This window comes from Aptenodytes forsteri, unplaced genomic scaffold (genome assembly GCF_000699145.1).
Source record: "Aptenodytes forsteri isolate BGI_AS27 unplaced genomic scaffold, ASM69914v1 Scaffold255, whole genome shotgun sequence".
NCBI lineage: Eukaryota > Metazoa > Chordata > Aves > Sphenisciformes > Spheniscidae > Aptenodytes > Aptenodytes forsteri.
In genome coordinates, this window is record NW_008794888.1 from 8,332,726 (window position 1) to 8,351,286 (window position 18,561).

Sequence of the window (18,561 nt, forward strand, 5' to 3'; positions counted from 1 at the left end):
CGCCGTGTCCTGGCCGCGGCCTGAGCGGGCCCGCCGGCCGGGGAATGTGGCTGAGCCCCCTCGTTCCCGTCCCCATCCTTGCCGTGGAGAGGGAGGGGAGGTGTCACCCGGGAGTGCGGGGCAGCCCCCTTCCTCCCGGGTGCGTGGGGCGAGGGGAGCCCGGCGGCTCCTCCTACCCCGGGACGTGGCTCCCCGGCCGTCGGAAAGCTTTGAGGTGTGGGTGAGGAGGCAGGTGGGGGAAGCAGTGCCTCGCGTGTAGCCTGTGTCCCTGGGCCTGCGTGGGAGTCGGACTGGGAGGTGAGGCTCCGCTGCAGCCCCTCTCTCGTGGGTTTGGCTACTTCTGCTGCGTCCCGGTGGCGTTGGGGCTGAGGTGGAGTCATCGGAGCTGGGTGGTTGCTGTGACTTGTATCTACAAGTGGGGCTCGGGGGAGGGAAAGGGCGAGGAGAAGCTGGCCTTGCATGTTAGTCTCTCTGGCGAGTTCCTTCTGTGCAGGCTTCCCTTGGCTGCCCTGGGATAAGTGACAACGTTTCATCCGTGCGAGATAAATGAAGGGTTTGAGACGCTATCGGTCGCAGCTGAACCAGAAGTTTCTGAGGGATCTTGTTTTATCTGGCCAGGTTCTCTCTGTGCTGCTATTTAGTCTCCCTCCAGCCTTACTGGTGTAGATCTTGGAGGAGGAGAAAGGTGGTGCCCGAGTGTGACCTTACCTGGAGAAAGGCAGGGAGAGCGGTTGTGAGACAAAGCAGCCCAGTCATGCTTTCTGAACAGCTGGTGGAGGCCTAACTCGGTCTTTCTGCTGGAGTCCTGCTGAATCAATTCTGATCCTAGAACAGGAGACTTAGTCTTGACTACCCCTGGGTATTTTCATGGGGGATAGGGAGCAGGGAGACTGTACCTGCACTAGGACCAGCCTTGCCTTTTTCAAAGTTTAAGCCTGCAGTCTGGGAGGCTTTTTGCTTGTTGAACTGTCCAAACATTACTTCTCTAGTTCTGAGATCCTTGTTACTCTTGTGAGGGGGAGGGAGGTGCCTGTCCGTTCAAGAGCATCCTCAGAGCCATGATTTTCAGGAAAAGCTGTCTTTTTTTAAATGCCTTAACTTCAGCCTGAGGGAGCTTATCAAAGCTGAGAGAAGGAACTAACAACTGGGAACCAGACTTGTGGTTCTTGCAAGTGATTTGCTTGAAGGCTGAAAATAACTTTATTGTAGAGAATTTAATAGCAACAGCTCAATCTTATGTGGCAGTAGCATCTTTACAGCTTATTCACTTACAGCAGGCTTGTTAAAATAGTTTTATCTACTGCTTTAACCACTTCTGTCCCCTGTACACTGAACTTAGATTTTTTTGCTTATGATCAGATGATACCAACTTACCATGGTAAAAGTTTTTGCATTTACTTCCTGTATTAAATATTTTATTTAAGGAATAGAAAAGCTTTCAGACTAGTCCTGTAAATAAGTTTCCTATATTAGATTTTTAGTAGTAAATTGTTTGTTGTACACTTCTCTTGGAGTAGACTAACTTGACTCTGTTTTGCATGCATGGAGAAAAGTGAAGCTGACCTATTTTCACTGGTGTTATGTATATGCTGCAGAGGAATGTCTAGTTTAAAGATTTAGCTGGAATGCTTTACAAAAACTCTTTAGCTGAAGGCTTAATTTGACCAGACAATACCCTTTCTCGGTCACCCTTTAAAACTCTCAAACTTGTCTCTAATTGTCAGTGCAGTGGTACTGGATATCTGGATAGAAGAGCACTTGAGACACTTTGATCAAATCAAGGCAGTTAATGATGGGACACTGCTTAGACAACTCAGATGTGTACACTGAAATCCTGAATGATACATAGATTCTGCAATCTAATGCCTCTTTCAGGCTTTAAGTTTTTTTTCAGCTGCAACTTAACTGATTAAACACCAACTGTTATTTGACCAAATGCTGGATAAAATGGCTTGCTTCTCTGGGAAGTGTTGGGGTCCAGGCTTCACAAGCAACAGAACTGTCCTGTGAACAGAGCAGAAGTGGACAACTGATGTAGCAGAACAAGCCCTAACATCATGATTTGGGAATCTGGTTCGTAGTTTGTTCTTGTCCTGTTGCTTTGTAAACTCTGTTCACTTTCCATGCAGTGGATACTTGCACTTTAAGTTTAACTTGATAACTTCTTATTAACTGGATTCAAACTCCATGTGACTGACTACTGATTAAGAGAATTGCTTTCTATTACACAATTAATTCATCTGAATTAATGGCCTCTCTTAGCAGAGCTACTGAAGGAGCCTGTTTCTCATGACAGCTGTGCAGGCAGTACGTACTCATGGGAATGCAAGTGCACAGTGGTATCAAGACAAACAGTGCCTAAGGTCAGTAGGTGTTTTGTGCCTGGAGCAAACAACTCAGGATGGAAGTAGTGGTGTCTGGGAGTTTGAGTGAAAGGCAGTGGCTGGGGAGGCCACAGAAGTAGATAAATGTGGGTCTTGTGTGCCTGCTGCTTTTTACACCGTGTGCCTGACTTAAAGTAACTTTTGAATGACTGACTTTTGAAAGATGCTGATCCTAATTATCAACCAGGTTAGACAGCAACTGTATTCTCAGACTCTTTCTGTCTTGACTTGGAACTACTATCCTGCTGATAAAAAAAAAAGTCAGTTCTTCAGGTTTTCTCTCTTCATCCACCCTCCACCCCCATGTCTCTGGTAACTATTCTGCACCACCATCAAGCTGTGGTGATAAGGTTCCATTGCTTGTTACCTGCTATTGCATGGAGTGGCAAGGTCAGCAAACAGTCTTGGCTGTTTCACTCTCCTAGTGGTAATAATCAATTTTGTCGCTTTTGTTCTATGATACAATTGACACCTGGCTCTTGATAAGAAGGCTCTGGAGCAGATATTTAAAAAGTACTTTGTAAATAGCTGCCAAAGAGCAATCATTTTGTTGATAGCTCCTTTTAGCCCATTAAACAGGACTAAGCAACTTTCATCCATGCCTGTCCCAGAAATATCAAGTCATCTTGTCATTTAAGCAAGATAAGTCTGTATAACTCATGCTTTGTCTCTTCATGTTCTTTCAAATACTGCTTAAATAGTAATATTAGAGGATCTGTTTTGTCTCTTGTGCTTGAGATGTGCAAATGTGTCTTTCAAGACCTGCCAAAATGAGAGTCATGAGGTCATGTAATGTGAGAATGTTATTTAGGCTGCTGTGTAAGTAGCTACTTGAATCTTTATCGTAACAAAGTGCTTGCTTAGAGCAGTCACTTTCAGCTGTTTCATATGGGATCTTGAGCCCATAGCCTTCCTAATGCTTGCTGAAGTGGTCAAGAAAGGAGCAAATAATGGTTGATTATGGGAATGAGATTTAATGGCAATGCAGTCCTGACTAGGAATCTTTGTAGGATCACAAGTCAAAGACTGAAAAATCGGTCCTGGGATTATAAGCATTTGTTAAAGCCTTAATCCTGTCAACTGTTACTTTGTGAATTAGTGTTGCTGTCAGTTGATGTGATTAGTATGAAATATTTCAGGCCACTAAAGTGCAATGAAACTGGAGTTTTTAATATGTTCTTAAATTTGGAATGTGGCAGAACTAATCTGAAGTCAAAGCGTAGAACTGGAAAGCTGAGAACATGATGAGTTAAGCAGGTGCTCTGATTTCTCTGGCTTCTAGCTCTTTCTGTAAGTATCTTTACCTGTAGTGAAAAAGATCATTCTTCAGAAGTGTACTGGAGACTTACACTTAGCCCCAACTTTGGGCATGGTTTTGTTCATGTAGATGGCCATGTTAAAGAATGTTTCCAATTTAGATTTAATATTGATGACAGTTTTTTTGCAAGCTAGTGGTGTAAATCACAGGTTTAAAAAAAATCTCACTTTACAGATTATTATAATCCTGTAATGCAGTGCTCTATACTCAAAACATGATAAAGCACTTTAAAAGTTTAATTGCTACCTGAACTCTGGGCTCCATGTTGCAGAACACTAAAGTGGCTTTTTTTTTTAGGAGTTAGTTTGTAAGGTTAGTGCTACCCTGCTCAGCAGGGCACTGTCTTGGGCACCCCTCTAAAGCAGACATTTAATGAGTGAAGTGTTTTTAGATCAAGCTGCATGCCAGTTGCCTCAGCTTTCCAGAAAAGAGGTGGTTTTGCTAATTGGGGAAGCTGCTCCCTGATTAGAATGAACTAATCCTAAAGTATGTAGTGATCTCTGATACAGTCTTTCCACTGAACTGCTGCTGTGGTGAGAAACTCCTCCCCATGATGATACTCTTCTGCTATTTAGTGTTCTTGGCTTACTGTGAGATCCCATTTTAGGTAGCTAAGGAATTCTCATTAGTGTAGTCACCAAGAAGTCTCATTGACTGACTTTTATGGCAGCTGCCTGCTTTTATCTACTGTATCATAAAATAGACTAGCCAAGCAATTTAAGGAAATGGTCTTTCAAAAGACAGGAATGTGTGCTTGAAACTAGTGCTATTTCTCATTCTACTTTCTCATTTTCAAAACGCACTTTAGGAAGCAATTTAATTTTTGAAATAATTCTGCAAGCTCATGAGAATTTGCTTTTAAGTTTGTCTTATAAGGCAAACTAAAATCAAAGTAGGCTTTTTGTGTTGAATCTGTTCTGAAGCTATAATGGAAGGAAACTAATTAAAAAAATTATTAGACTTAAGTAGGCTGACTGGTGATACTGTACATCTTTATCTTCATTTATTTTGTAAAACAGTGATCTTGTGAATACTTAAGGAAAGGGAGTTGGACAACTGTCTTCTAATAGTAGCTATCATCTGATGAGCATGCCTTCTATTATACTCTTGTAAATAAATATTAGTTAAGGTTTCTACTGAAGTGTTAGTCATGAAGGACTTGCTGTAAGGTATTTTAGCTGTACTACTTGTGCAAGCTGTCAAATAGGCCTTCCACTTCCAAAGACTCCCCACAAGTAAGATTTATAGCAACTCTATTGCTGGGCCACAGACTCGAATTGTAGAGTTGCTGAAGCTGGAAGACACTTCTGGAGACTGCCTTGTGTAGCCCTCCTGTTGACTGCTAATCCTGACCCATAAACTGGCTCATCATCCATTCCTAGGTAGAACTTCATGCATTCCTGCTTTTCTCATGGGAAGGGCAACTCGCCTGCCTTGCCTTCCTGGCCTGTCTGTCTTAAAGAGCCTGTAGCCATCCACTGCACTACTCTAACCATGAGAGCTATCCTGGCTCATATCTGTGATCCCAGTGAGGTTATGGTCCCTGCAGTTACACACAGACCCCCAACATCTCCGGTTTATTCCCTGTGCCTCATGCATTAGTGTACAGAAGCACCCTGTCGTGCTGATTTCCCAGGAAAGGTATGAGAGCTATGAGATGAGCTGGCTGTGTATCAGAACAGTAGTTTTCTTATTCTGTTAATCTCCTCTGTGGAGAGAGGAAATGTCTCATAAGAGCACACAAGGATAAATGTATAGTTTATATCCTGCATTGGTTCTGTATTTTTATGTGACCTGTCACTTGCTAGGTCATAAAGGGAAGTGTCCTGAACTAAACATGTCCTATTTTCTCTGTGTTGAAGTCAAGTGGTTCTGAGTTAACAGTCTGCCACCCAAAACCAGAGTTATCAACAAGCATGTTGTATTGTGCCACTCTTCCTTATACAGCACTCTGGAGGCTCTGTGGTTGGAGAGCATGTGTTTGGCTGTAATGCTTTTATAGTGGTAGGCAGAGCATTATCCACGAGGGAGACCAAGGATAACACTTCTCCCATAAGGGAAACTCTCCACAGCTTTTTTTAGTTTTTGACTTTACACTTAGGGTAGGGATACTGAAATTGTATGTGACCTCTGTACTGGTGTAATAATCTAATTTCTACTTAAAGACAGAAATACTGCTTTTGGCTTTGAGATGAAGTATGTAAATACAGTAGACTACAAAGCTGCATGTCTTTTTGTTTCTTACAACATCTGTTCTTTGTCCAGTAGAAAGGTAGCTTCTTGTATGTGCTGAATACCTTGGTGTGGTATTTACTCTTCCTGACTGGGGAAACTGGAGTGAAGAAGTCTGTTTAAAGGTGACTTAATGCAGCAGCTGAATTATGGATAACTAGTAATTATCTGAAGTGCTAAATGTCACTATTGTTGCTTTGTGTGATGTAAATACATTGATTGAAAGATGAGGAAAAGGTTTGGTGCTTGACACTTGTGTGGTGTGTCTGATTGAGGGAGCTTAGTGACTCATTGTATACATCTGTGAACCCTTCAGTTAAGTGCTTAAAATAGTGGAAGTACTTCAGAGTCTACAGGGAGATGATTCCTCGGTGCCCCTGGGGACATGGGACTCCATGGCTAAGAGTAAGCTCAGAGTAGGGGTTTATTACTCACCTACCTCCATCAAATGCGAGCACAATAGTGGCTTACACTTCCCCAAATGGAGATGTGAACATGAGACACTAACTTCAGTTCAGGAGCAAGGAGTGTAATTGTATGGGCAGAGTCAGTTGCTTCTGCTGCTAGTACCTAAGCCAAATTAAATAGTGTTTGGGCTTCTAATTTATTCCAGGCATCCAGTTCACTGGGGAAACTGAAGACAGCACGATCTAGCAAGATCCATCTTCTGGGGGAGCAGTGGTAGCAGCTCGTGGCGTGGCTGGCTGTAGTGTCTTGTGCCATAGAATCATTGAGGTTGGAAAAGACCTCTAAGATCATCGAGTCCAACCGTCAACCCAACACCACCATGCCCACTAAACCATGTCCCTAAGTGCCTCATCTACACGTCTTTTAAATACCTCCAGGGATGGGGACTCCACCACTTCCCTGGGCAGCCTGTTCCAATGTTTCACCACTCCTTCAGTAAAGAAATTTTTCCTTACAATTTTTCCTTACATATTTGCAAGACCAACAGGCTAGCTCTGACAGTTCAAGGATCGGGGTGTGGGGGGATGAGGGGAGGAAACTTGGCTGGGTAACATTTCATGAGAGCTGAAGAATTAAATCCTGCAACTCTGTAACATGCTTATGGCTAAATTGGTATTTGTTGGAATTTGCTAGATCAAAGTTAGTGGCAACTTCCTTGTAGATTATATAGTTGCAGGTTATCCATTGAAGTAAGACCTGAAGCCACGCTGTGACCTTGTACTGATGTAGGATTTGAATCTTAGGTTATTTTGAACTCTAGCATGTCACTTAAGACATTGCCTAAGTTGAGGTATTTGACTTGTCATATTTTTTTATACTCCCAGAGATCTGATTAAAAATTCGTATTATGTTAACCATCTGAAGCATGTCATTATCTCTTAGCAGTGGTTTGGTAGACTTGATGTATGCTGCGTATTGAAGATGAGCATGGTCCTGCATGGATGAGCTTTCAAAGAAAGCATAGTTGAAATATGCTTTGCAAGTCAATAGGAGTGAGACTGTTGTACAACTCTGCCTGAGTGTCATTTTTCTGGTATGAGCCTAATTGACTAGTATGAGAAATGGTGTCATAATTCACCCAAGATAATTAGGTAACTAGACAGTTACCACCACAGTGACAAACTCTTAGCATAGTAATACTGATTAATGGTATTAACTCAGTCTTTGTGCTTGTAGAAGACTTCTATCAAGCTTCCTAGCAAGAACTTGCTAGGATAAGAGCAGTGTAGTAGATCCTTTTCTTCTGTCATCTGTCTGCAGTGTGTTTTCTGGGCATTAATACTAGACCCGGAGGCTTCTTGAAAGTACTTGGAGGGTCTGGCTGGGTATGTCCCTACAGAAGAAGTGTTTTTAGCTGTAATGGCACTACTGTCTTATGACTTCCACTTCAGGTAACACTATCTTGTTGAAATAAAGAGTATAATCTGCTTGGTGCTATGTACAATCCGCTAGTTGCTCAGCACTGAGTAATATGGAAAATGGGATGCTGGCTTCTTATTTCTTCCACTATAAAACTGTATAACTATGATGCTTCTGTGTGCTATCTGTGAAACAGTGAAGCGGTTTAAAGTATTAATAGCAGTATTGCATTGGCCTGTAACTACCTTTAGATAAATACTAAACCTTTTGTGCAAGAGGTTTAGGGGGACTGTGATGGACTGATACCTTCCCTGAGGGACCTCACTTCTCAGAGAAACTTCACTTTAGGGTGGTGCTGCTGCATGCCCCCACTGGGGTGTGTGTAAAACTTCACTTTAGGGTGGTGCTGCATGCCCCCACTGGGGTGTGTGTAATGCTTGTGAGCCTGATGTACCTGCTGTCTCTTCTGGTGAAGAGAAGTGATGCTACTAGTTAGGGAAGGGAAGCAGCATGTTTTGTGCTTATCTAGCTCACCACTGCTGACATGGGACAGATACCTGTGTGACAGGGTGCTACAATAACATGGCAGAGCTGGTGGGTTGCACCCAATGAAGCAAGCAGGATGCAAAGCTGCTATTAGAATCTAAAAGGACAGGTATAACATTAAAACTGCAATTCTACTGTGATGTTAATATCAAAGGTGCACACCATCTGTAGAAAACAATGTCAAAAGCCTTTTAAGACATGAAAAAGTAAGAAACCTACTAAACATGGGCCCAGTTGCTGCACAGCTTCTGTGGACTTAACTGTCGCTTTGATTAGTTCAGAATGCAAAAGTGAATGGACTAACCCAGCTCTAAAAGGCAGAGTATTCTATAAACAGTGCTTTAAGTTGTTTTACAAAGGTTCTCAAGTGTGGTAGCCTCTTAATCCTCAAAGATGCCTGTTGTGCAAGTTCCTTACTGCTCTAAAAGGATGACTGTTCTCATTGGCAATGTTGTGGGGACCAAGCTGCTTGGGTACTTATCAGGAGGGGTAATTCTAGATCTCTGCACTTTGTTGCTGTTGTCTCTTCCTCATGCGTTCATCAGTGTCACTGGAGCTGATGCTGCATCCAGGACAGAAATTCAAGCTTCCAAATAGTGATGATCTCCTGAAGGCACAGTATCATGTTAGGTCTCTGTGCTGGTAGAGTCATGAGTTGCATTTTCTGACACTGTAGCAGCATGAATACAAGCTGAGCGATGTCACAGTTGACTTGTTGACACAGATTTTTATGATACTCTCCCTGGAAAGTTGATGCATGCTGGAGTATTGGCAGTTTTCCCACCATTACACTGTCTCTGTTTTTTCTGATCCCTGTTAGGATCTAAAGGAATCCTGTAGGGGAAACAGCCAGTTATCTCCTTCCTCCATGAGGAAGTCTGGGTAGAGATGACTCATCTCATGACTGTAGGGGTACAGCACTCTAGACTACTTTCATGCATCGTATCCTAGGGGAGTTCACCTTGTGAATAGTATGGTTCAGTAGATAAAGTGGAACAGCAGTGGAGACAACCATTAGCTTCTGTTCTTGCAGGTACTTCCAATACTTTGTATGCATTCAGTATACATGAATTTAGTACAAACATACTTGGATTAGTGTCATCTGTCCACTTAGAAGCACTTACATAGGTGACTAGCAGATTGCAGTTGTACAAATGCATTACTGCACAACCAAGTAGGTGCATTTCCACTTACTGGGCTCAATTTTGAGATGAGATGTGGGTTTTCTTTAAGCAGGAATCAACTTGGTATCATAGCATAGTCTTACCTTGGTAGTAAATTGGAAAGGCTTTTGTGTTCTCTCTCCTCTTATTCTAATAGTCACTTTAATGCTGCTGTCCATGATTCCTTTCTTTGTTGGTTGAATGGTCTTTGTATTTATAAAGACTAAGGGGGGAAAACAGGCACTGCTTTATTGGGCTGGGAAATGGAGATGCCTACCTAAACACTCTGTGCCTGTGACAAAAATGGAATAATTGAAATGGGCATTTTATACAGATCTGTGTAAAGATGCCCCAAGACCAAAATGAAGCAGCAGAAATAAAGCTTGCATTCTAGTGTCTGTATTCAAGCTCTAATTAAGATGACTTGCAAGGCTTTATGGACTGTATGTGACTGCAGTATTGCAGAACAGTACTGTGTTAGGATGCCTACATGCAATGATAATCTCTTGATACAGCTGTTAAGGTTGCAGGGGTCATGATATAAAGTTAATACCCTTATTTAGTCAAACACAGATATAAGTGATATTTTTTTGCATGCTGCAATACCTTAAAAGTAGTATTTGAGGGCAGTCCTTTCTTCTTCATTTAGCTATTGATCAGAAGCAAGTTACTCGGCTATTTTTCTTCCACTCTGAGGGAATTCTTAAAACCTAGATATTTAAGTCCCTTAGGAACAGGGATATGTATGCATTTACCTGTATTTCAGTTTGGCATAAGATCTGACTTTAGTTTAAAGGGTTGCTTTAAACTGCTACTCTTCTGATGCTCAAACTGATCACTGAGTCCTTCCTGTGACTAAATCTTTAAAGGGTGTGTTCAAATCTGCAACCTTGCTGCAGACTTAGATAGGATTTAGTTCCAGTTTTCCTTGGACATCAAGATTATCCTAAGCAAGGTTATTACCTTGAAATTACTGCTAACATGTAAGATATTGTCTATTTATTTTTAATGAATAAACTAGAATGGTCCTCTACTGAGTGAATTGAGAGGGAATATATTTAAGAGTTTTATCTAGCAAGTAAATGCCTGCTTTCTGGCTTTGCTTTCTAAGCTATAAGGATACATCTCTCAAACTCATAAGCAAAGTTGGGCTGTGCTTTGCAAGGATGGTAGGGGGGCAATGTGCTGAGTGTATATACAGGTATTTCATAGTTAAAATAGATCAGTAATCTGGTGACCCATATCTGGAGATAGCCTTAAAAGGTGCAGTTGTCCAAGTCTAGCTATAACCTGTTGCAAAGAACAGTGTGCTAGACTCTGTAGGTTGCTAGGGTAATGATTGGTTACAGTAGCAATGCATCTGGGAGTCTCCTGTTCTTCATGATCTTATTCTATATAACTGCATGTGTCAGAAAAATACTGGACATCTCTGTATAGTAAGTCCACTCTAAAGATCAGTTAGAATCATAGAATCATGGAAACATTAAGGTTGGAAAAGACCTCCAAGATCGAGTCCAACCGTCAACCCAACACCACCATGCCCACTAAACCATGTCCCAAGTGCCTCATCTACTCATCTTTTAAATCCCTCCAGGGATGGCGACTCAACCACTTCCCTGGGCAGCCTGTTCCAATGTTTAACCTCTCTTTCAGTAAAGAATTTTTCCCTCACATCCAATCTAAACCTCCCCTCGCACAACTTGAGGCCATTTCCTCTTGTCCTATCGCTTGTTACTTGGGAGAAGAGACTGACACCCACCTCGCTACAACCTCCTTTCAGGGAGTTGTAGAGAGCGATGAGGTCTCCCCTCAGCCTCCTTTTCTCCAGGCTAAACAACCCCAGTTCCCTCAGCCGCTCCTCCTAAGACTTGTTCTCCAGACCCTTCACCAGCTTCGTTGCCCTTCTCTGGACACGCTCCAGCACCTCAACATCCTTCTTGTAGTGAGGGGCCCAAAACTGAACACAGTGTTCGAGGTGCGGCCTCACCAGGGCCGAGTACAGGGGCACGATCACTTCCCTACTCCTGCTGGCCACACTATTTCTGATACAGGCCAGGATGCCATTGGCCTTCTTGGCCGCCTGGGCACATTGCCGGCTCATGTTCAGCTGGCTGTCGACCAGCACCCCCAGGTCCTTTTCTGACAGGCAGCTTTCCAGCCACTCTTCCCCCAGCCTGTAGCGCTGCATGGGGTTGTTGTGGCCGAAGTGCAGGACCCGGCACTTGGCCTTGTTGAACCTCATACAGTTGGCCTGGGCCCATCGATCCAGCCTGTCCAGGTCCCTCTGCAGAGCCTTCCTACCCTTGAGCAGAGCAACACTCCCGCCCAACTTTGTCATCTGCTTGATCTTATTAAACAATTTTAATCTAACAGGAGAGCTGAAGATGACTTTGTATGCAAATGTGTGGAATAGTGAAAAGTAAGATATGGTATGAAGACTTAGGATCCCTAGTAGGACTTTGTAATCTTAAATGACTGGCATCCAGTGGCTGGATGTCTGATGCTATTGATAGTGTTAGAATATTTTAGTGTGATTTCTGGGTCCTAGTGTGGAATGCTTGCTTCCTCGTGCATACATGCAGGGAAGACTCCTGATCACAAGTAAATTAAAAATACTGCTTTTATACTGCATATGGTATGCTCCAGATGAGCAAATCTTAAGGACTCTCCTGCAGTACAAGTTCATCAAACAGGCTGCAGTCTTTCTTCTGGAAGCTAACGCTCCAATCAGATTAACTTGATGAAATACAATTCCTGAATTAAAACCGTTCCTCAACCTGTGCTTATCCTTTCCCCAGCCTTGTAGGAGGCAGTGAATAATCATGGTCTGGCTTTAGGTTCTAGTTTAGCCTTAAACTACTGCAATGTTGTGGACTTGCTTGTCTTGGGCTTATTTCTTGTGTCCGTTAACTAGCAGCGTATGTATAGCTGCTGCTAGAGGGTAGCTCTGACAGCCAATGTCTTTAGATACAATTCTGGTTTTTGGGTGGGATTAGTAACTAATTCTAACTGATTGAAACTAGTGTAATGTAAGCTTGTAACTTTCAGTGTATTGAGTAAATAATGTATTCATTCTGCAGTGTTTTCTGTAACACTCCAGGCTATGGCTGTTGCCACTTCTTCCAACAAGGATCCAGTCTATAAGGAGTATACCCTTCATGCATACAGAGTAAGGTAGTTCCTTACCCTAAATTCTTACTTTTCCTCCTGATGTTATAAAGTATTAAGTTTTCCAGATTTCTAGCATTTCTAGTTTCCTGTCCACTGCCCTTATCTTTGCAACTGCAAGTCTGCTAATAGATCTTACACAGGGGGAGAAAATGGCTGATTACCAAAGGCAAATCTGAGGCTTGGGTTTCGCTCTAGTGCTCAGCCTGGCCACTGCAGCAGGGTGTTGGCTGTACCAGCACGCGTGTCTAAGGAGCATAGTGTGAACAGGATCAGGGAACTTCCCTGTCTCTGCAGCAATATAAATAACCTTTTGGCTGCTCTAGTTCTGCTGTCTTTGTCCTCAGTTGTACAAACTGTTTTTCTTCCCTTACATCAGCACTGGCACTGAGGCATGTGGCCTTGCTGACCTGACTGGCAGACCCAGTCAGCCACGCTGAATGGCTCTACTACAGGAGGAGATGGGCTTGAACAGCCAGGGGCAAGGGAGAAGGGGACTGAGGGAGAGCAGCATTGGGTGATATAAATGGGGGTAGTGAAAATGCTGCCCCAACCTGTTCTGCAAGACATCTCAAGCTGAATGAATTCCCTGATCTGATTAAGCATGGCCCAGAAAAATCTTTAGCCACAACTGAGAAGGTAGAAACATCCAGCAGTACATGAGGAAGGATACAAGGATATCCCAAGCAGGAATTTCTGCCAAACACATCATAATCTCTGTTTAGCTTGAAAACCAATAACTGGAGACATGCCAAGAGGTAAGATATTAGCACAGTAAAAGAAGATAGAGTAGTGTTTTTATTTTTAGCCTGAATGTCCTAAAATTTTCAGTAGCATTAAATATGCCACTTAATCTCAAATGAACGGGGTTTTTTTTATAGTTGAATTACCAGTTGGAGCATTTACAGTCCATTGAAAACTAATGGAATTTCAGTACTTAAATATTTTCCTGGATAACCTCAGAGCAGCTGAGGAGCTCTTACAGTTCATAGCTCAGCGAGATTGTTAATTAGTTTTGTGATCCAGGGAATTTCTGTGGCTGCATTCTTGTGGGCATATCACAGAACCAAACACCGCAAAGCCTCTAATTCATATTCTGATAAATGAGGATCACTAAAATACTGTTGCAAAACCTCGTCCTTTCTGTGCTTGCTTTTGATGACATCATATTTAAGTCTTTAATAGGTTGAATACCCAGATTTTCCTTTAAAAGTAGGTATCTGAAGGGTTTAACAAAGCTCCTCTGTCAAGCTATTGGGCTAAGGGTTTCTAGAATCCCATTTTAAAATCCAAAGAATGGTGGCTTTCAGTGGCAGGATAGCAATGAAATGTCCAAAGATATCAGCTGCACAGTGAGAGAACAAGGGCTGATCTCAGCAATTTTGAGCTTAGAGTTTTATTTTGGTTTTAAATCTCAAGCTGAATTGGAAGAACTAGAAGCAATTCCAATTAAAGCCTTTGGAGGGGTCTACGTTTTTTTTATTATAGTAACAATATTTACTGGAGAACAGGTAGACTTAGTGAAGTTTCTCATGTTTTTTTTTCTTCTATGTATTTGCGTGGGCTGTAGCAAAATGGGTTCCTTTCTTGTGAAGTGACAAGTGCTCTTTCCTTTCTTTAAATGACTGTACAACTGTGGAGTCTTAATGCAGGTGAAGTAAAAAGGGATGTAAAAGTACAATCTAGTTTGAAATACATGTAGCTATTCAGTAATAGTCTCTGAATCTTGGCATTAGGTAAACTAATCCTGTTTGTTAACAATATTCTGAACAGTTTAACTGTTTAGGCTGAGGAGAGGGTGGAAAAACTAGCAAACTGATGCTTAAGTTTGGAGTTTATGAAGCTGTTTATAAACAAATGCCTTGAAGTGCTCAGTTTCAAGGGACCAGCCAAGAATGACACAAGATTGTGCAGGTATCTCTACAGCAGAAGGCCTTAGTTAACCTGGAGAAGTTATAATCTAAACAGGTAAGACAGGGAAGGCTGAAATAGTTGGTGAGCTTAGGGTTACGTTTCTTATATTGAGGGTGGCATGGTTTGATTAGTCCTGTGGCCAAATACAGATCTTCAGAAGTCTAAATCAAAACAGCTTTTTAGGAACTGCTATGGTTTGAATTGTAGATCTTGCTGTGCTTCATGTGGCCAACCTGTCTGTTGGTGTAACCTTTATTTCTCGGTCTGAAGAGCATTAATGACTTGATGATCTTACAGGTCTTTTCCAACCTAAACAACTCGGTGATCTTTCACTAGCACCGCAAAGCTCCCATTGTGCATATGGTGTTGTGTAACCTGTTATAAAAAAAATCCAGAGTTACCAAGTCAATGACTTAATCATTATGTTTTAAAGCAAATAAAGCAGGTAATTGCTTCTGATTTCTGAAAGATGAAAGACTGCCTGAAAAAGTTTATGCTCTGACCTGAGAGCTCTCTAGCACTTTATTTTGAAGCAGGATGAACTGTAACCAGAAGAACCCCCCCCAAAAATCTTCAGAAGGGTTTTTTACAGCTTATGATGCTTACCACAAAGTTCAACATGGTATCATTAACCCTGAGGGTAGAATGACAGATTGAAATTAAATTGATTGACTGACTGCCATTGACTGGATTGCTTCTCTTTCTGTCAGAGGAGGGTAAATACTGTTGTTTGGGTACAGTTTACTTCCCAGCAAGTAAAGAACAAGATGGGAGAGGAGGGAATACTTGTCACAGAATTAGGTGACTTGTCTGGATGCTTATTCAGAGCAGGTTCTTCAGCAGATGTATTAAGACTCTTGGTCTTGAGTTTACATTCCCTTAAACTGAAAGGAATTGAGTAATGTTTTAAAAGCAACTGCAGTCATCACAGGTTCTTTTAGACACTGCTACTTTTTTGAGAGGTGGCTGGGTTTCCCAAGACTTGATTTTCTGTAAGGAACAGATGAGTTAATGTCAGTGTCTTGACTGCCTCAAGGATGTTTAATCTACAGAATGGGATGAAAACTTGCCTACTCAGAGATGACTGAGGAGAGAGCTTTCACTTGTGTTAATTGATTTTTTTTTTTTTACCCTCAAGAAACTGTTAGATGTGAGCTTTGAACAATAGTGTGTAAACTGTTCCTTGGGCTGCAGAGGTGGAAATGCAAGTAAACAGTTAGCTCCAATGACTTCTCTTGTTTTATTAGAGTATTCCTACTAAAATCTCACCGTGCCTCTTTCTGAACTAGTGATGTGCTATTAGCCTGTTTTGTAAACACTGGTACTTCTGCACTGATACTGCCTGTGTCAATCCTGTGCCACACTGCTTCAGCCTTGCCTTGTTCTGTACTGCCTGGCTATTCTGGGGCTGGAGGGGGCTGTGCTCCCTCTGTTGCCACCAAAGAAGAGATGCCTTGTGTGAAGCTTCTGGGATTTCACTGAGGGCATACAACATAGGGGTGGTTTTGTGAGCAGACTCCTGCGTTCGGAGGGTTCATGTAGTGTTGATACTCTAAAAGATTCAAGTGGCACTTGTAATGGCTCTGGAGAGAAAGTCAAGTACCTTGGCCATTAAGAGCTGGGCTAGCTTTAGATGCAATCAAACTGTAAAGTTGCATGCTGTTGGATGGGTTTTGTTTAATATTATACTTTGGTTACAAGTCAGGTAATACTGTGTGTGAAGGCTGACCTTGCAGTTTCTTCTGGCCAGTGTTGAGATGGGATGGAGAAGGAAGGATTTAATACTCTCTCCACTTACCTCTGATGAGCTTGTACTGAATCAAGGTGGTAGGTATTTTACCTAAAAGGCAGCTATTCCTTTAATATGACCAGGTAAAGATGTGGTATCTGTATTGACAGGAGGGAGAAAGTTGCTATCTTCTCTCTTGGCTGTTAGTAAATAATATTTTTATTGCAGTTGCATAGCACACTTCAGTTGCATTAGGGCAACTTAATAGGCAGCAGCACTAAGTTTGTGTTGCCAGAAAAATGTTTAACTTTAGAGCTTTGTGTTAGATAACACAGCAGTTACAACAACCTTAGGATGCTTGTTAAAGGAATACTCAAATTTTAAAACCAGTCACAATTACACTGAAAAGTTGCTAAGGGTCACTTGGCTTCTCCAGAAAGTAGCTTATCTACTACTGTCAAAGCCAGACTACTCTTGAACTAGGACAAAATAAACTTCTCTACAACTTAAGAGCAAGCTGTGTTATTATTGGAACACTTAAAGTCCCCAAACTATCTTATTGTATAGTCAATCTGTAGCTCTTATGCCTTGGGTGTCTATGTCCAAGCAAGCTGAATTCTAGTTTATCATCTGTAGAACATGTGGACCATAAGCAAAGAAAGCCTTTCAGCAACTTCTGGAGTTCAGATGCTACCTGTTGTGTTTTCTCCCATTTTTTCCACACCCCTCTGGCAGGGAGCTCTGTTCTCTTCCCCTCTTGCCTCTCTGGCAACTAAAAAAAATCAAGCTTGCAGTCCTCTTCTGGTTTGGAATCTCTGGGGTAATGGCTGCATTCACTGTCCCCAACACAAATGTGTGTTTGTGCTGTACAGGGAGAATCTCTGAAAAGTAGGAGTTATCACATCCCATTTCTGTACTAAGGAGTGTCCTGGATGAGGGAGCTGATGTGTAACATAATACAGAAGATTACAAGAGGAAAATATGTGTCTTCACTTACCAGTGTTTATCCCAGAATGAATGTTTAAAGATGATTAATTTGCATTACTGTACCAAATGTGTGTAGCAACAGGTGTGAGTAAAATACTCTGCATGTAAAAATACTACTGCTCAGATGTTTGAAATGCTGTCCTGAGGGCACTTCTTGATTGTTGGCATGTTTGTTCTTGTATGCAGTAGTCATTGAGAACTTAGTTTGATTTGTTGCTTTTCAGAACATCAAGTCATCACAAGGGGGGAAAAATCTTCACAATCAGTGTATCCCAGGGCAGATTGCCCAGACTGGTCATGGAATTGTCAACCTCAAAATGCAGGGCGCATGAACTGGATTGCTTGGAGCAAATTGCTTTAGGGGAGAGGTTTGGACTAGACAACACAAGTCCTTTCCAGGCTAAATAATCCTATGGTGTGTCTGTAGGCTGACAATTCCTTAGTTAATTTTGTTTAAGGCAGCTAGATATCCTGAAGGCTCTTCCAATATAGTGCTCTAACTTCTACTCTAGGCCTTGTATTGCCATCCAGTAGAACTTGATGGTGTGGTGTAGCGGTTCCAGTATCTTTCTGGAGTAATCGTGTCCAGGCAAATTTGAGACTCCTGGTAGGCCTGTTGCTTCTGTGCTTCTGGAATAATGGGTGCTGCTATAAATCAAGGCTGGTATAGCCACTTTCCATAGTGATGTTTCCTGAATGGTCTGCTGTTCTCCTTACAGTACTCTGCCAGGATACGAACAGCTGGAGCCCTTAGTTGTCCTGCTGTGAGGACACAAGTGTTGCTATCCTAGCTTTTCCCTTTAGCTGTCATGCATCTGGAGTATACATCTCTGGTTTTTTTTCTCTGTGTGAGAATCCTGACTGGTGACACATCTCTCTTTGTATTGGTCACTTCTGCTTTTGTCCCCAATGTGCTGTTCTTAGAGCTGCTGATCTGGGCTAATCAGAGTGTGGCAGCTGATGGCTGTGTTTCTGTCACAACTGTGTCCAGCCACTCTTAAAAAAAGCAGTATTATTTTTAAGAGGTCTCCAGCAAGTAATTACTCAGTTTGCATAACACACAAACAAAGGCTTGTTAACTAGTACTTGTTTATTGAAGCTTATTCTTTTATGGCTTTGCAACATCAGGAGAAGAATAGGAACTGAGAATTTCTTGCAGTAAAGCAGGATTTTGGTTTTTTTTCCAAAAGCAAATTAGACTTACAGCATCAAAAGGTAGGAAGAGTATAAAATAAATGCTAATGCCATGTTGTAAGACTTTCTGCTGGAAGCTTTTGCAACTTGTTCCTGCCA

General features: G+C 42.1%; 1 protein-coding gene across 2 annotated transcripts in view; it reads left to right on the forward strand.

Annotated features, from left to right (window-relative positions):
* The window catches only part of RALB (RAS like proto-oncogene B), a 51,934-nt gene that overhangs the window by 24,180 nt on the left and 9,193 nt on the right, over nucleotides 1-18,561 (forward strand). Inside the window, exon 1 of one of the 2 annotated variants that reach the window (XM_009274981.2) lies at nucleotides 2,026-2,073. The exons of the other annotated variant lie outside the window; for it this stretch is intronic. The gene's annotated coding sequence lies outside the window, so the exon portion shown is untranslated. Of the gene's footprint in view, nucleotides 1-2,025; nucleotides 2,074-18,561 lie in introns of those variants that run through there. 2 annotated transcript variants of the gene reach the window in all.